Source organism: Myotis yumanensis, unplaced genomic scaffold, assembly GCF_028538775.1.
Source record: "Myotis yumanensis isolate MYYU_CA2020_CCGP unplaced genomic scaffold, mMyoYum1.0.hap1 SCAF_3, whole genome shotgun sequence".
NCBI lineage: Eukaryota > Metazoa > Chordata > Mammalia > Chiroptera > Vespertilionidae > Myotis > Myotis yumanensis.
The window spans coordinates 179,736,484-179,752,804 of NW_027223754.1; the positions used below are offsets into that span (position 1 = coordinate 179,736,484).

Sequence of the window (16,321 nt, forward strand, 5' to 3'; positions counted from 1 at the left end):
TGTTGTCTTTGTAGATTAGGCATTTCTCATGCGTCAGCTGGGCTTTCCTTCTTCCCTTTTCTTTCTGTTTCTACCTATTCCATTGGCATGATCAGGAAAAACTGTTTAATATTAGTACAAATAAGACATAATAAACAAATATCCTGGGGGGAAACCAACATACCACATTGACGTCCTCGCTCCAATCTCAGACGGGCTTTAGCCCTGCTGAGCTCTCCTCCATCCTCTCTGGCCCCTTCTCACTGAGCACCTGGGGCTGCCTGCCCCAGAGCTTCTCTGCTTTGCTCAAACCCCCACCTCAAAGCCAAGTGCTTTCATTTACAAATAACCAACTCCCCTCATTCCATAGAGAAAATTCATGGCAATTGGATATATAACTTCCCTCCCTGAGCCCCATCCTCTCTAACCCAGATTTTTAAATAAAGGATCTCACCATCTGGCAGACCTTCTCACTCATTGTCTCAAGTTAATCCTCATGGCCAAGTATCATCTCAGGAAGATACCATCACACCCAGCTGAAGAATGGATGAGCAAACGGAGGATCAAAGAGACTGAAGGACTCATCACAGTCCCATGACTACTAAATGACAGAACAGATAGAATCTCGCTCTCCTGCTGTGTTCACACTGCACTGCAGGGTACAGTTCAGCACAGCCCCAACTTACTCTCCTTCACGCGTCGCATTGGCCAACTGAATCTACTCAAGCACTTTACAAACAAAATTGCCTTTGCCTCTTTAAAAATACAAATAATCTTTTTGGTTATAAAATACATGCTCAGTACAGAACATTTGGAAGACATTAAAAACATGAAAGCGTAAGATTAAGTCATCCATAAGAATGAACAATCTACCACTATAAGCAATATGGATGAATCAGATAACGCTGAGTGTGAAAAATCAGACACAAGGTAGTACATGCTGTATGAGTCCATTTACATGATTCCAAAATTTAAGAATGCCATTAGAAGCTAGGAACATGGGGGGGGGGGGGGGGGGGCTGTGGGAATGCAAATAATGTCCTATTTCTTAACCTAGGCAGTTATTGCATGAGTATGTTCAGTGTGTGAAAATTCAATGAAGTGTATAATTATGATATGTACACATATATATACATACATACAGAGTGGGACAAAGTAGGTTTACAATTGTGAGTATGAGAAACAGTTTACTCTTGTATTATTTATCAATTATTGTATTGTTTTCCATATGAACTGTATACCTACTTTTGCCCTACCTATGTTCACAGATGCATAGATATTTACAAGTGTACATATATAATATCATATACTTGAAGTAAGACACAATATTTATACTTTGGTGTATTTTTCTTCCTGGTGCTTTTTTTCCTTGTGATATGCCCATTTAAAAAAAAAATTGTGGTCACACTGTATAAGCTTATATTCTGACACTTTACCTAACATAAAAATATATAAATTTACCCAAACTACTATAAATGTTCCATTAACACTTTTAATGGCTGTATAACAGTCAACCGAGTGCCTATACCATAATTTACTTAACCAGTGCCCTGCTATCAACCATTTACATGTTTCCAATGTCCATTTGTGCACTCGGGGGGTGGGGGGGGCAAGAGGAGGGAGGCCCCTCAGCCCAGCCTGCACCCTCTCGCAGTCCGGGAGCCCTCAGGGGATGTCCGACTGATAGCTTAGTGGGAGTGGGCCTAAGCTGCAGTCTGGCCTCCCTCTGCAGGAGGCTACTGGGCAGGCCAATCAGGGGATGGTGCCGGCCAATGAGTGGCCAACCTTGCCCCCCCCCCCCACCTCCCTCTGCCCGCTGGCATGTGCCTGGGCTGGCCTGAAACTGCCTGCTCGCTGGCCGCCCCCCCCCCCCCCCCCCCCCGACTGGTTGTTCTGCTGTTTGGTCAATTTGCATATTACACCTTTATTATATAGGATACTGTTGTAGTGAATACTGTTACCCTTTAAATCACTTAGCCATTATCTCCTCATACTCTGCTTTATATATTTACTAGAGGCCCAGTGCAGGGTCCCTCAGCCTGGTCTGCGGGGATCAGGTCAAAACCAGCAGTCTGACATCACCCAAGGGGTCCCGGATTGCAAGAGGGCACAGGCCAGGCCATGGAATCCCACCAGTGTATGAATCCATGCACCAGGCCTCTAGTGTGCATATAAGATCTTTGGTTAATCTCTTCCCGACCTCCCCCCTCCCTTCTGAGATTCATCAGTCTGTTCCATGTTTCCATGCCTGTGCATTGAGCGTCTGCCCCCTGGTGGTCAATGCGCATCATAGCTACCAGTTGAACGGTCAAATGGTTGGTTGCTTAGGCTTTTGTATATATACTAGAGGCCCGGTGCACAAAAATTTGTGCACTCGGGGGGTCCCTCAGCCTGGCCTGTGCCCTCTCGCAGTCTGGAACCCCTCTGGGGATGACCACCTGACCACCTGCTGGCTTAGGCCCGCTCCCCAGGGGATTGGGCCTAAGATGGCAATCAGACATCCCTCTGGCAGCCCAGCAGCCCTCGGGGGATGCCCACTTGCCAGGGGGGAGCAGGCCTAAACTGCAGTCGGACATCCTTAGCACTGCTGAGGAGGCAGGAGAGGCTCCCACCACCACCGCTGTACTGGCAGCCATCAGCCTGGCTTGTGGCTGAGCAGAGCTCCTCCCATGTGAGAGCGCCCTGACCACTAGAGGGCAGTTCCTGAATTGAGTGTCTGCCCCCTGGTGGTCTGTGTGTGTCATAGTGACCAGTCATTCCCAGTCCTTCTGCTGTTAGAGTCAGTTTGCATATTACCCTTTTACTATACAGGACAGAGGCCTGGTGCATGGGTGGGGGCTGGCTGGTTTGCCCTGAAGGGTGTCCCGGATCAGGGTGGGGGTCCCCCTTGGGTGCCTGGCCAGCCTGGATGAGGGGATGATGGCTGTTTGCATCTGGTCACACCCCCTTCAGGGTGGGGGTCCCGCTTGGGTGCCTGGCCAGCCTGGATGAGGGGCTGAGGACCGTTTTCAGGCTTGCGGGTGACTGAAGCTCCCAACCTCTCCTTTTTTTCTTTTTTCTTTTTATTCTGGGATTTATTTACCTTCTATGGCTGTCACTGGAGCTGAGAGCCGGCTTTAGCTCTGAGGCTCAGCTCCAGCTCTGAGACCTCAGCTGCTGAAAGCAGGTATCTGGGATTTGTTTAGCTTCTATAATTGAAAAACTGTTGCAGCTCCAGCTCTGAGGCCCGGCTGGCTGAAAGCAGGTTTCTGGGGATTGTTTAGCTTCTATAATTGCAACATAGTTGCTTAGAGTGCCGCTCAGAGCTGGTCGGCGGCAGGTGGGGAACCTTGGCTTCCTCCATCACTGGAGCAAGCAAGCCTCCTGTTCGCTGCAGCTGCCTGCCGCCATCTTGGTTGGCAGTTAATTTGCATATCACCCTGATTAGCCAATGGGAAGCGTGTCGGAGGTATGGTTAATTACCATGTTTGTCTATTATTAGATAGGATATATATAAAAGGTTAAGTGACCTTCCGACCGACCGACTGGCTGGTAGGTATGAGGCACACTGACCACTAGGGGGCAGATGCTCAACGCAGGAGCTGCCAAGCGACAGCAACTTTGTAGAGTGCCCTCTCGCACTCCGGGACCCCTTGGGGGATGTTGGAGAGCCGGTTTCGGCTCGATCCCTGCAGGCCAGGCCGAGGGATCCCATCTGCCAGAGGGACCCACTCACTCTGCAGACACCCTTTGAGCCACAGTGCTGCCCTAGGTGTGGCCAGCAGGGAAGGGACTGTGGGAGGTTGACTCCAGGGCACGTCCGGTCTGTCTCACCCAGTCCCATCCCACCGGCCACCTTCTAATTAATTTCCTTTCAATGTGCACGAATCCGTGCACTGGGCCACTAGTATATAGATAAAATTATATACTATAGCATACTTATAGCATTCTCGTTGCTCAATAATAATCTTTCCAAAATCACAGACCACATCACCCCTACTCATATCCTCCACAGATTCCACTCCTGAACATGATAGGTACTTACTATTTGTTGAAGCCAAGTAAAACCTAACCATCTGGAGTTCAGTACCACCTCAGTCATCCATGTAATATGAATATTTTAGTCAGCTGTATTCCCAACTCTGTTTAGTCTGCACAGCTAAATGCTTGGAGGCAGTTTAGCCTGGTTTCCCTTGAGGTTATAAACACTAGCTAGCACAACTAACAGTGCCACACTCCAAGGATCCAATGAGAATCAGACAAGTTCCTGCCATCAAAGAGCTAAAAGTTGGTGGACAATTAAATATGAATCATGCTTCACAAAGTCTAGCAGGAAAGGCAACAGGAAACAAAGCCTGACCCTTCCACTTCTGAGCTTTCCCATCACAACTGTCCAGATAGGAACAAATACCCGCCCCAGAGACCAACTCTGGAAACTCTGCCTGGTGAGTGCCTTCATGTTTCTTAGTCTGTGGATGGATGTGCTTGCTGTATTTAAAATATGTTTTAAAGTATTTTACAAACATTACTAATCCCATCATATCTGATAATGCCAAAGTATGGTACATGTTTAAAGTGCTAATAAAAGAGACACAATTATGATAGAAACAAAAGGAGAGCTTTTACAAATAGTTGAGCGTGGAGAAAATATTTTCTTTTTTTTATTTTTGCATATGCAGTAAAGATTGGGAAGAACCCTGAAGGGCAAAGGATGAATGGGCTGAGGGTGACAAAAGGCTAAGCGATACTTATTATAACCTAGCACAAATAATCAGTCAGCACAGAGAGATCTTTTTCCATTTTGAATATACAACAAAATGATCAGGGCCAAAGGTGGAAACTTGGCCCAATGTTAGTTTAGGAAACTGTTCTCGAACAGAATGGCTGAACACAGCCAGGGCTGAGCCCACTCAGGCTTCTGCAATTCAAGGTGAGGAGTGAACCTGGACACTAAGAGGCTCCAAAGAGACCATAAAGGAGCCACCTGCCTCCGGAGACTTTTAATGTAGACAAAGCTGCTCCGCTTTAGAAAAAGGTGACCTACAGAACATCCAGCAGCAAGGGCATAACTGGTTATAAAGCTTCAAAAAACCAACGTATGCTCCTTGAACTGCATCGGGGGACTGCAAGCTTAAAGTCCTCTTAGCCACTTTGAACTTGTGAACAAATGAGCTTAAGAAGAGCCTCTCAAAAGCTCACCCGTTTCAAGTAGAGAGCTTCTGAAATTAAAATGCAAAGGGAGAGGGGACATATGCATGAATATGGTATAGGAAGAAGGCAAGGTGGACTCCCCAGGGAGTGAGCCCTCCTCAGGAAGAAAGGAGAGCCAGGCTGGGATTTAGAGCTATACAGTCTTTTGTAGGAAAGGGAGAGGCTGAACCACATTTTTGCTTATACACCACTGGCAAGAAAGTAAAATGGCATAATCACTTTGGAAAACAGTTTGGCAGTTTCTGAAAGAGTTAAGTATACAGCTAACATGATCTAGCCATTTCACTCCTAGGTACTTTCCCAAGATAAATGAAAGCATATGCCCATGCAAAGATTGTGTGCAAATGTAGCAGCTTTATTTGAAAGAGCAAATAATTAGAAACAACCCAATGTCCATCAATAGGTACAGAGATAAATTGTTGTACATATATCCATACAATAGAATACTATTCAGCAGCAAGAAGTAAACTACTGCTACATATATCAATATAAATGAATCTCCAAATTATTATTCTGAAAGAAGCCAGACCAAAAATGAGTACATACTACATATGATCCCATTAATTTAAAATTCTAGAAAATGCAAACTACTCTTTATATGTGTGTGTGTGTGTGTGTGTGTAGTGATTTGAGATAGAGAGGAAGGGAGAAAGAGAGAGAGAGAAACATCTATGTGAGAAACAATGATTGCCTAAAACCCTGGGCATGCGCCCTGACTAAGAATCAAACCAGCGACCTTTTGGTGCTTGGGATGATGCTCAACCAACTCAGCCACCCTGGCCAGGGCCATGCTACTGTTACAGGGGGAAGGGATGATGAAAAGGAAACAGTTTATAAAGGGGAGTGCGGAAATTTGGGGAGGTTGCTGGGTATGTTCACCTTCTGAATTGTGATGATGATTTCATATCACATAGAGTCAAAGCTGCTGAAACGATACACTTAAGTGTGTTCAGTTTAGTGCATGTCAACTTTATCTCAATAAAGCTATTTTTTAAAAAAAGAAATACAAGGGGGGAAAAGTCATTATATTTTTAAAAAAGGGGGGCAGGGGGGAAATATAGCACAAAGAAGCCACTTTAGGTTTCCTGACATCTAAGGCATCTGGAACTAGAACTTGCTCTAGAAGTGGCCAAATGTTACCTTAAACATTGCAAAACATTCCCAACCTACCTTTCAACAGTATTTCTACAGTAGGGTTTCAGAGATCATAAATCTGCACAAATATTTTAAGCAAAAATAAGAGTAAGAGTTCACTCTTCTGTCCAGTATCTATCCATTAAGAAGGGCACACTAATTTTTTCAATGCATACACTTATATCTGGAAGAATAATTTAATTTTAAGTGACTTTCCAATAATAAAAGTTTTGGAATTAAAGGTAAAAATGACTTAGCACTCAGAAGCCAATGACAGTCAGCAGGAGTGACGAGGTCCAGCAATCCCATGAATAAAACCTGGTGGAAACAATCACAAGTCTTCCCTCGTTACAACCTATATATCTGGTTTCTTATGAAAACAAGGAGTAAAACATATGCTACTGAATAACAAGATACTTTTTTCTTTCTTTTTATTTATTCCAAGTAAGAAAAGGTTTATTAATTGAGAAGGTGCCAACCAAGAAGATGGGAGACCTAACGGTGCCTCAAACCCATGTTGCTGGAGTAGGTGAAGGGTTTTTAAGGGGTAAGGGGAACAGGTATGCGGGAGTGCTGGTGGGGCAAGTTTTAATTGGAGGACCTTGGAACTTGGCATTTAGGACAAAGGGTGTCAGCCCGGGATCTTTCAGGACAACGGACCCTTGGCTTCTGAAAGAGTTCTCGTCTTTTAGTTCTGGTTAGGTTCTGCATGTGTGGGGTGGGCATAGGGGGGCAAGACTGGTTCTGAGTGCAGATGGAGGTCAAATTTCTCTCACAAAATATTTTTCTAAATGCATAAAACTTGGACAGCACTGGAATTAATTGTAATAAGCTTTATGAAATATCTGAATGTGACCAAAAAAAGAAAAATTTGCCAAAAACAAGTCTTCTAAATCCTATAACAAGGCTGTGAAATAAACAGATAATATTATTGGTGCTAAAGAGCTCCGGGCAACTTGCACAAGGTCATCCAAAGTAACTAAGTCCTATGTACATGAGGGAAAAAATAACCAGTGCTCCCAACTATAACAGTTTTCTCCACAGTGGTGGCTATTTGTGATGCAAATGTCCTGGGGACTCGCACAAAGGCAAATCATATGATGTGCCCCCCACTAGCCCCACTCCCAATATTTTTATACAAATAAAATCAGGTCTAAAAAACAACAACAAAATCAGGTCTAAATAAGCACCAAGGCAGGGTAAAGGGTCTGGCTAGAGAGGACATCGCAATCTTGTCATGCCTTCCTGACTGGAAAGCAAAGCATGGGGAAATGAGGGTATCATAGGAACAATTTCCTTGAGTGAAGCAAATATATGAAAAGCTTAAGGTTCCTTTTTATGATTTTGACCAGGTGAACTACTCACTCATCTTCTGTGAGAACATTTGCCCAGAGCTCAGCACATAATAAGAGCTTTAAAATGCTGCTTTAATCCTGTTCTCCCAACCAAAAGGCATTTAGCTTCTGGCTGGCAAAATCTCAGGGTCCAGACCACTCAGATACAAATTTGGGGGAAATCCAGAGGTTGAGTGCAAAGATATAAATCCTAAAAGAACTAGAATCAACTGCCAAGTTCCCGATATACTTAGTGATCTACAAGATACAAAACTAGAAAATAACCGGGATTATTCTCTAAGGGTGTGCAGAAAAATTCTAAAAGGAAACAAAAGGCCTAAAAAAACAAGTCAAAAGAAAATATGGGTGATTATGTAAGAAGTAGAGACGAGAAACATTAGTAATAAAGACAAAACTTCTTCCGAGTTATAGTGCATCAAACTAATATTGTGTAAAGAGCAACCACATGACAAAAATACTCAAACAAAGCTTTAAACCTTCTTTGGCCTTGGAAAGTCATGGGACTTTTTGGCTAAAACAAGGAATGCTTTAGTTCGTGAGAAAGGGAAAAAGAACTTCCAGACCTCTAGGTGGCTCTCATTTTTAAACAACTACAGTACTCCTCTACCTTAATGGTCAAAAGAAATCTATTTATGCAAGTCACATCAACAGCTGGACAATAATGAAATCCTTAGAGCTGTAATTTTTATTTTTCTACTACAGTTTTCCCTACTTTCCTTTGAAATCTAGCACTGACCAATCAATAGTTGCTGACTAATATGTTATCACATGACATGTGTAATATGACATGGTAAGAATTTTTTCTTTCAGCAATCCTGTGATGAAAAAAGCATAATTACTTTAATGATGTACTTAGGAAAAGGATTATCTACAATAGGAAAATCACAAGGGTAACACTAATTAAAAGATTCTCAATTTATTATTATTAATATTTTCATAGAATCCAAATGCATTAATTTTACCTGGTATCTGAAAAAGTTGTTTCATACTATACATAAAACCAGTCTGACCCTAGCTAGTTTGGCTCAGTGGATAGAACATTGGCCTATGGACTGAAGGGTCCCAGGTTCGATTCTGGTCAAGGGCACATGCCCGGATTGCAGGCTCAATCCCCAGTAGGGGGCAAGCAGGGGGCAGCCAATCAATGATTCTCTCTCATCATCTCTCCCCCTCTCCCTTCCACTCTGAAATCAATAAAAATATATAAAAAACAAACAAACAAATAAATAAAACCAGTCTGGCTTTTCTGTTATGAAAAGCAGATTTAACGGTGCTAAGAAGGCAATCAAAACTCAAATATAAAACTGATGTTACCACCTTATTTATTATAACAATAACTATTTATTGCATACCTACTACACACACACACACACACACAATAGGCACTGGGTACAAACTGGTGAATAAACCAGGCATTATTCCTGTCCTCAAGAACAAGAGAGAAACATTAAACAATTAAATAATATATAATTATAAATTGTGGAAAATATTAAGGAAAATGATGATTGTGCTATAAGGGAGAAAATCAAGGGGTTCCAAGTTACATGATGCTAAGGATGGCCTTCTCAAAGACTTCATAAAGGACATTTGAACCAGCATTCAGGACAAGAAAGTACTCAACGAGATGGTCATAAGACAGGAAGACCAACAGCATGAGCAACAGCCCTCAGGTGAGTCCGCTGGATAACTGCCAATGTGAAGAGAGATAAAGACAGCAGGCAGGGGCCAAATCACGCAGGACCTTGTAGGCTTGACGAGAATTTTACATTTCATCCTAAGTATAGATGTGTTTCCTAAGAGCTTTGACGACTTTAAGCAGCAAGTGACTTTTTTCTTTTTCAGGATGTGTGGGAAAAGGGATGGAAATGGGTGTAGAGTGCGTGCAGGAGGCCTCCAATGGGGAAAGATAATGGTGGCTTGAACTAGGATGGTAGCATAATGAAGACTGAAAAATCAGACAGGTTCGAGAGAGGGTTTGCCAGAAGAGTGGATAGGACTTTGTGACAAACTGGTTGGTTGGGGGTCATAGAACAAAAGAGAGAGTGAAGGATAATTTCAGCCTTCTGGCCTGAGCCGAGCCACTCTTTGGATGGATGAGATGAAAAAACAAAACAAAACACAAAAACAAAAACAGCAGAAACCATTGGAAAGGTTAGGCAATCAAAAGCTCAGTTCTGAGGACATCAGAGATGCTGCCATTCACTGGCTATGATGTGCCAGGCACTATATTAGGTGTTCTACTTTACCCAGCATCTCCTTTAGTAGCAATACTCCCATTTTATAGACTGCAAGCTGTAGATCACAGAAGCTGAAGTAGCATAGCCAAACTCATTCAGCTCAGAGTGACAAAGTCATACCTGCCACCCAAGTCTGGCTGGCTGGCTGTGGGGTAAGCATTCTTCCTACTATACAGAGTTCTTGGAAACTATCTCTACACTTTGAATTTTCAAGACTATTTATGGTTGGAGCAAGCCAGCACCCAAGGAGAGTAAACAGGTGCTACATTATTTTTTAATCCGAATCCTCAGATTTAATGCATAATGTTTTCCTCTCCCACTCCCATCCCTATTCCACTTCTACATGCAAAGAGTCTTATAATCGTTTGGATACTAGCAAGATATCTAGGACCTTAATGTTTTACCATAAATAGCAAAGCTGTCATGCCAGGAATCAACCATAAGGAAAAGAGCAAGAATATTCAGCAGCAAATAATATTTTTACTCTCAAGTCAGTACATACATCAACATAAGATAGGTCAATTCATGAGCAAGAACTCTGAAAAACTAATCATTTCTCGAAATGACAAAGGCATTCAAGTAGAAAATGCAAGACACCCAGGACAGAAAGCTACAAAAGCCAAGCATTGAGATTCACATACAAAAATCAAAACCTTAAAAAAATTAGGTGCTCTGGCCAGTGTGGCTCAGTTGGTTGTGTGTTGTCTGGTGCACTGAAAAGTGGCCAGTCCATTCACAGTCAGGGCACATGCCCAGGTTGTGGGCTCAATCGCCAGTAGGGGGCGTGCAGGCGGCAGCTGATAGATGTCACACTCTCACATCAATGTTTCTCTCTTCCTCTCCCTTCCTCTCTCTCTAAAAATCAATTTTGAATTTTTTTTAAAGTAGGCAAAAGAAATACCACCACAACCGCACAGAATTTGAAATCTGCAATTCCCAGATATCTATAAATCAAATGCCAAATTCAGAGATCTCAACCAAATGCACCTAAAAACAACTTTAAACATTCTCTCCTTTTCAACTGCCTTCTCCTGCATGTTGACACTGAAGTGTCTTTCCTATCGGCTCATGGTTTATGCTCCCCCGCCCCTCTCTCTCTGAGCTCTCTGATGTCCCCCTCAAGCTATTGAAACCCAAAATTAGGCTTGATCAATGAGCCTAGAAAGAATGAACTCAATGCATTACTGCCAATTGTGCCTATTATTGAAAGTACCAGCTAGAGACTCTTAAAAGGAGAGAAAATGAGGGAGGGCGATTTTTGAAAGGTTTTATCTACATTACAAATTACATTTGGTTGGGTCTGATTCTTCAGTAGAACCATCACCAAATTATGTTCAGTCTTCTTAAAGTGGGGGATGGTCACATGCAATTTTTATGGCTGGGGGAGAGTTCTCCATAGAGATAAGTAAAATGCAAAGTACCATGAATATGCCCACTAAAAGATAAATACTCACACACCACTCCCCCAAATGATAGTGCTGTGTCCTGCGCCCTGATTCTTGTGTCCACCTCTCCCTGCGGAGGGCTAGCTGGCATTTGCTGATGCCTCAACCACGCCAAGGACAGGATGCTGAAAATCCATCCAGAAAGCTTCCTATTTTCTGTTCCTTCACAACATGATCACTAACTCCTAGCAACCCAAGGATGAAAGAAAAAGACAAAGAAGAAAAAAAAAACACCTACCTGAGATCTCCTACCAAAATGAGTACTTAATCCTTAACTGCCAGAAAGACAGAGATCCATACATATTAAAAGACACTTCCCGGGGGACACAACAGACCTCATGAAGACACTGGAAAATCCTGGCATCGCCAAGCTGGAGTCATTTCCTTTAATGCAAGGCTTTGACGTATTGACAGGGCTAACCTGACGGATTTAAGCGAGGAAAACGTGCGCTGCATATTTATTTCCCTTCTAAGTCCCTAAAGACCGGGGGCAACACGGACCCGCGCTTCCATCCGACGCCTGCAAGGCTCGCTGCCTTCTGATGCTGAGAAAGTCGTGGTTTAGCAACACCAGGCGGCTCGACGAGGCTAAAATAACAACGCAGCGCCCGATTCCAAACCAGGTCCTCGGCTCGCAAGGCGCCGTGCCGCACCGGGACCCACGGTCAGAGCTCACGTCCCTTCGGGTGGCATCTGAAGTTGTCTGCGATTTACCCTCTCCAAGTTTCGAGTGTGCAAAACGGAATTACTCTGAAAGTCACCTCTGCGGGACCCTCCCTCTACAGATCGGCAGCCAGAGGGGGGGGATAGAGACGGAGGAGGGCTCATCGCTCAGACAAAAATGTGAAAACCTATCAACAAATCAGTTTCAGAGGAGAACATACAGCGTTTCACCAAACCGCCACCCAGCAAGCGAGCATCCGATTTCCATGTGGAAGGGGAAAAATATATATTAGAGACACTCGACATACATTTCCCTTCCCAACAAAAGTGGCCTCTAAACTCCCCGGCCAAGGACACGGAGGAAACGGAGCGGCGAGGACCGAGCGCCTACTTTTCAGGCGGACGCGCGTGTGCGCGGGGAGATCGCGCAGCGGGGACCCCGCGGGGAGAGGAGCCGGGGCGGCGGGGCGGGGGCGGGGCGGCCGGGGAAGCCCCAGGTGCGGAGAGGGACCCGCACGGAGGCTCCGGGAGCCGGCGGGAGGGGGCCCGGGCGCTGCGCAGAGATCGCGGCGGCCCCGGAAAGTTCATACTCACTCAGTTTCGCAACTGCGCCGTCCCCGCAGGCCGCCCGGCCGGGGCGCTGGGGACACGGCGGCGCCCGTCTCCGCCGCGCAGCCCCGCGCGCCTTGCTCCGCGGGCCGCCGCGCGCCCCGCACCGGACGGAGGCCCGGGCGCCCTCTCCGCGCACCTCCCGGCGGCGCTGGGTGAGTGAGGACGCCCCCGGCGGGACTGCGGGAGTGTGCGCGGCGCGGGCAGCGACGCCGCCGGCCGGAGCCGCCCCCTGCACCGCCGCCGCCCCCGCGGGTGGACGGGCGCTCGAGGCTGGGCGAGGCGCCGGGCGGCGGGCGCGGTGCGGGCACCGGCGAGCGCGGCGGCGGACTCGGCGGCCGGCTGGCTCCCGCGGCCGGCGTCTGGGCGGGGGGCCGGGCTGGGGGCCGGGCGGCGGCGGCGGCTCCGCCCCTTGGCCGTGCCGCGGGCTGCGCGCGCGGGAGGAGCGGTGCGGGGGCGCCCCCCTCGGCCGGCGCTCGGGTTACAGCCGCCGCTCGGGTGCCCGGCCCGAGCCTCGCCGGTTCGCCGGCGCCGGGGGAGACCTGGTAACGGAACTGGGACGCCTGCGCTGCATTGTGGGAGCTTTCCTGGCGGCGGCGGCGGCGGCGGCGGCGGCGGCGGCGGGAGTGCGGCGGGGCCGCTCGCTGCCCGGGCCCCGCGCGTCCGGCCTCACCCCCGGCCCCGAGGCCTGAGGTCCGCAGGCCGCCGTGCAGAGGTGACCGGTGCGGCACTGACTTCCAGGGGAGCAAAATCTTCCCCAGCCCGGGGTGACTCTGGTAAAACGGCCCTGCACGGTCACCCCGGAAAGTAGGAAGCTTTTCCCGCAGACGCTTAAAAAAAAAAAAAAAAAAAAAAAAAAAGCCGTTCCGAGCCCCAAGGACCGGGTTTGAATTGCTTTCATCTGGAGTGGCAGTGATTCAGCGACCCCCTTCTCAGCAGCAGGCAGTGACAGAGCCCGGAACCCGGAGAAACAGCGAATGAATCAGACGTGAATAACCAAGTTTGGCAAGAGCTGGGCTCAGATTCAGGAGCACCCCCCTCACCCCCTTACCCCTTCACCACCACCCCCCTTACCTCCCTTTAAATATAGCAAATAGTGGAGAAAGGAAAACAGTGCTTTCATCTAGAAATGCATATGTGTATGTTGTTTTCACTGTTCCACTTTGTGTGTGGCAAGGGGGAGGGGGGCGGTGCACATGGAGTTACTCTCTAGCCACTGGACAAAATTCAGCCTTTGGTCCAACCTGTGCTCACACATGCCCACACCTCTGCAACAGCTATTCATTTGGAGGGAGGTGGGGTGAAGATAATGGGCGAGATGCAAGAAAGCGTTCCGGTTATAAAACGCCGCTTTTAATTCTCCAGATACTTTTTTTATTAATCATCAAAACAAGGATATTAAATTTGAAGCACAACTTGTTACAGCTCATCTTACTCGGGGCCTGATCTGTTTGGTTTGTATTGAGTTTGGGTTTGTAGTAGGCCTTTTGTTTCTTCCGCTTGTTTTTTGACCTTTAGTTCCTGCACAGCTCATTAGTTCCTCTACCTCAGAGGTTAAGTGAGGGGAGAGAAACAGTAAGACTCAAATTTGGCTATCATCGACATTTGGAGGGCTTGGGGAGAAGAATCCTCTTTGCTTCCAATGTAAAAACCAAGGGAGCTTTATTTAGAGATGACTGTAGGGCATGGATCCTTTGCCCAGAGTTTTCCAACCTTAACTTTACCGTTTCCTAAACTCTCATTCCCTTGTCAGCCTTTCACTCCACTGAACATCGGTCAGCACCTAATTGCCAAATCTAATGGAAAATTTTAATCTCCATCTTGTGCCCTTCGTGGCATTTGCAAATGTTGACTTTTCCCTCCTTCCTTCTTGGAACTAAACCCCCCCCCCTCTTTTTTTTTTTTTTTTCTGTGATAGTCATCCCTGTTTTTTGGTGATCTTGAACAGGGGTGAGTGATAGCAGGCAGGAGTATCTCTTGTTAAACCAGGATGCTAGGTCTTACCAAGTAGAAAAACCTTATTATAGTTTCTGTGATCACCAGTAGGGTCCTGAGGTCGATTTTAGCATGCATCGGAGGTGAACAAGTTGACTGGCTCATAACAACCAACTCTCATGTGACCAGCAAGTAAATCAGGATGAAATGGACCATGATTGAATAACCGTGGTCACTATTAAGGAGAAGCACTTACTAGGATCGAGGTACCCGGTGAGGTATCCCCACCTGTAAACCACAGTGTGCCTTACTGGTGGCTCTGGACGTCAGTGAGCTTACTCCTGTCCAGTCGTGGCTAGATCCAGATAAATCTATTCCCTACCTCGGCCCCATGTGGTTAACGCATTCTTTCTTCAGTGCATAGTTCAATTTGTTTTAAGCTTTCTTAGCTGTTTTCACATCCCTGTTAAGCCCTCCTGAGATCATACCACATGTCCTTAATGGGAGTTGTAAACAACTCTTCTTTCTGGTTTCTAATTGTATTCCCAAAAAGTAACCTAACTAGAAGTCAGTGAGTGTTCATGCACGTCAAGCCCTGTGACATAATCAGATTTGATTTTCAAGAAAACAGTCTGAGAGGATAGATTCAGAACAGAGGGGACTACCAAGCATAGAGACTTATGTGGAAAGCAGTGGGAATGAAAGGGGGCGGGGGGGGGGGGGGGGGGAATAGCACTTGGAGATATGTAATTACGTATCATTGCTTTCCTATTGCTAACTAGAAACAAGTTACCACGAACTTCGTGGCTGAAAACAACAAGAATGTGTTACCTAACAGTTGTGGAGGTCAGAAATCCTAAAACCGAGGTGTGGGCTATGTCCTATGCAGGCTCTTAGGGGAGAATCCATTTCCTTGCCTTGTCCAGTGTCCTGCGATGCCATCTGCTTTTCTTGGCTTGTGGCGTCTTCCACTGTCTTCAAAGCCAACGACATAACATCTTCAAATCTTTCTTTGTCACCTCTGCGTCATGATTAGGGGGCCAGAAATGTGGGAACAGGAGCAGCCACACTTCTAGCCCTCTATGCTATGAACTGAACTGAATTATTTGCAGAGAGAGATGATAGTGTCTCTATTACTAGTCAGACCATCAGTGGAATTTTATTGCAGCAGTGGTGACGCATTAGTTCAGCTAAATCATGGGTCCCTCGGCGACTTATGTAACTGAAACCCAAGGTATTAGCACACTGAGAAAACCAGGTTCACATCTGCAGAAATCCCTTTCTCTGGAAATCCCTGGCAAGTCATAGTGCCGAGGTTGAGAGATATATATGTCTAGACAAGCATTTCCCAAACTGGTCCATCAGAAACAGCGCCCGGTAAGATGGGATGCAGGGAAGATGGTTGTTCCACCCTTAAATACATACAGTCCATGGGACACAGTTGGGACTACAGTTTAGGCCAGACTAAGAAGCTCGTCTATGGGTCAGATCCTTCCAGGGCAAAGGATCGGGAAATCCTTTCACGAGGAAGTCCAAGGGAAAGACAAACATTTCGTCATAGCAAATACTAGTAGGTATGTGTGCTAGGAGGAATAAATTATGTACTGCCTATAGCATCAGTTTCTTTATGCTGTAGCCCTCCCTATCTTTCTTTCTTTTTCCCTACTTCTTTACCCACTCTGTGTTTCACCCACTCTACTTAACAGCTTCCTAGCCTCTCAAACGGTGGTTCTGGACTCCTTCTCAGTTCTCTTACTACATTACCCTGAAATTG

At 46.2% G+C, this 16,321-nt stretch overlaps 1 protein-coding gene across 1 annotated transcript in view; it reads right to left on the bottom strand.

Annotated features, from left to right (window-relative positions):
- RASSF8 (Ras association domain family member 8) overlaps positions 1-12,615 on the bottom strand; it is a 100,766-nt gene extending 88,151 nt beyond the window's left edge. Inside the window, exon 1 of the mRNA XM_070410532.1 lies at positions 12,598-12,615. The gene's annotated coding sequence lies outside the window, so the exon portion shown is untranslated. The remainder of the gene's footprint in view (positions 1-12,597) is intronic.
- Between the last annotated feature and the right edge of the window lie 3,706 nt (positions 12,616-16,321).